The sequence below is a fragment of the Oratosquilla oratoria genome, chromosome 16 (genome assembly GCF_046742065.1).
Source record: "Oratosquilla oratoria isolate Oo_2021 chromosome 16, ASM4674206v1, whole genome shotgun sequence".
Taxonomy (NCBI): Eukaryota; Metazoa; Arthropoda; class Malacostraca; order Stomatopoda; family Squillidae; genus Oratosquilla; species Oratosquilla oratoria.
This window is the reverse complement of record NC_134792.1, coordinates 61,450,029-61,452,528: the sequence shown is the minus strand read 5'-3', so window position 1 is coordinate 61,452,528 and position 2,500 is coordinate 61,450,029. Positions and strand designations below refer to the sequence as shown.

The window sequence follows — 2,500 nt, the reverse complement described above, 5'->3', positions numbered from 1 at the left end:
ATATCAACTTAACCCAGTGACTATATCCTTCATAACAATTGACCTAAACAATGCCAACATAGCTGTGAACAAAACCAACAAATACGGTGAGCCAAGAACAGTGACAGTGCATGATTATCCAAAAGCCAAGAACTGCTTTACCAATAGAATGGCTGATCTTGGAGGTGGGGAGGGCTAAGTCAGGGACCTAGGCTTGGTGTGTTAGGCTTGATGGGTTAGGCTTCGGGGTTTAGGCTTGGAGAGCTAGGCTTGGGAGCCTAGGCTTAGGAGGATAGGTTTGGGGGCTAAGCTTGGGATGGGGCTAGGTTTGGGATGGAGGTTAGAATAGGGGCTAGGCTGGGGTTTTTGGCTGGGGGCTAGGATGGGAGACTAGGCTAGGGGGTGGGCTTCTGGGGTTAAGCTTAGGAGCTGGGGGACTAGTGTGGAATCTGGTCTAGGGGCTATAATATTGGCTAAAGGGCTAGACAAGGTGACTAGGCTAGTGTGGGGATCTGGGTGGGGGCTTAGAGTTGGGGGCTAGGGTTGGGGGCTACGCAAGGGAGCTAGATCGGGGGGTGGGCTAGGAGAGGGCTAGTATAGGGGGCTAGTTTGGGAGGCTTTGCTGGGGGCTAGGCTGGTGAGCTAGGCTGTGGGATACTGGGCTTAATCTTGGTGGGTTGGGTTGTGAGTTAGCCATGGGGTTGGTTGGGGTGTGAGACTAGTCTGGGTATCTGGTCTAGTGGGCTATGATACTAGTTAAGGGGCTAGGCAAGAGGGCTAGTCTGGGAGGCCAGGATGGGGGTCTAGGGTGGGGCTTGGAGTGGAGGGCTAGCGTGGGGAGACTACGCAAGGGAGGATGGAGGATGGGCAAGGGGGTTAGGCTTAAGGGATTAGGCTTAGGGGGGCTAGGGTACGGAGGGTTAGACTTGGATGGGGGGGTAAGGCTATGCCAGGTAATTATAAGAGTATATTATACTATTGATATACCAATAATATACCAAGCGAAAAATACAGGCTGCGAAACTCAAATCTAGTTATCTTCCAGAAATATTATATCATAGATAATTACAATCAGCAGCCACGAAGATCCTGCTGACGTAGGAGAAGTGAGGGAGGGGGATGTATCCTTGCCTTCGGGATGTCCAACAAAAGCTTCCAATCAAACATCGTTCTCATTCTTTCGAAAACCGGACGAGATGGTGAGTGTTGGGCCTTACTTCTTATTAATCCATTGAAGGAAGTGTTCATTGAAGGGAAGGTAGCAAAAGAAAGTCAAAGTTCTCAGTGAACGCCGTGACTAACTTAATGATGACCTGTCGAGTTTCCGAGTGAGAGTGGAGTGTGGTGTCATTAGTAGATAACCTAGAGAAAGTCAAACTTCTCAATGAACGCCGTAACTAACTTGCTGATGACCTGTCGAGTTTCCGAGTGAGAGTGGAGTGTGGTATCATTAATAGATAGCCTGGTAGATAAGTTGTCTAAGGAGGCCATAAGAATATTAATACGAGTTTCATTCCTAAAACAATTGATTCTCAGTAAACGTGAATCGCGATGTGATGGAGGCCCTGTGAAGTCGATGTTCACAGTGAAGTCAATAACAAGTATATTTGGGCCCTGTTCACACGAGCGGTCCCAACCGCCACGATTCAAATACGATGTAAGTGAATGGAGGTGTTCACACCTAACTACGCAATTTTTCCGTAGGAAAGAGCCTATGTGCGGAAATCTTGGTATTGGAAACGTACGAAGTTGAAAACTTTTGTGCACTCGATGGGCAATTTGGTAAAAGACGGGACTACAAATTGAAGGGACTAGAATTTGGTTCACAGATGTTGACGACATACAATTAATTATCAACAATAACCTAACGGTAGTGATTTATAAGTCACATTACATATGTACATAAATGCAACGCAAATCACAGGACACGTTCGATTGTCAAATTTCCAGAAAAAAAAATGGAAACAAAACAATGAAAGAGCGAATGATTCCATTCCTTCAAAGAAAGAAGCAGAGTACTCTGAAAATGTCTTAATAGACGAAAATGTCCGCTCTTCCGTGATTTCATTTCATAGTATTTTTTAATGTGAATCTGTACATGCAGACACGTACTCTCCTGGATTTAGCGTCGTCAATACAATTACTGTATTTGCCGGGCTAAATGACGCACTTTTTTTTTTCTTTTCTTTTCTTTTAAATTTATAACAAAATTGCTGTGCCTAATGCGGTCTTATTATGGATACACATAATCACACATTTTCATTACAAAGCTACATTAAAACATCTTTCAATAAATGTATGATGTAATATACAATTTTCTTTCCACAAAATATCCTTGTGAAATAGTGGTGCGTCTTTTACGAGTGTGCGACTTATACGCCGGCAAGTAAAATTAGCCTTTAATTCTCATACTTCGGTGATCTTTATGCAAATAAAATCGAACAAATTTAGCCAGAATGAAAACGCGGAGAGCCTTATTAACTACCCTGACCTCCCTTTAGTAGAATAAAGTCGTTTGACT

The 2,500-nt window shown here is 44.0% G+C and overlaps 1 protein-coding gene across 4 annotated transcripts in view; it reads left to right on the top strand.

The window, feature by feature from the left end:
- LOC143034077 (adenosine deaminase 2-like) overlaps positions 1–2,500 on the top strand; it is a 37,286-nt gene that overhangs the window by 12,283 nt on the left and 22,503 nt on the right. The gene's annotated exons all lie outside the window — the stretch shown is intronic.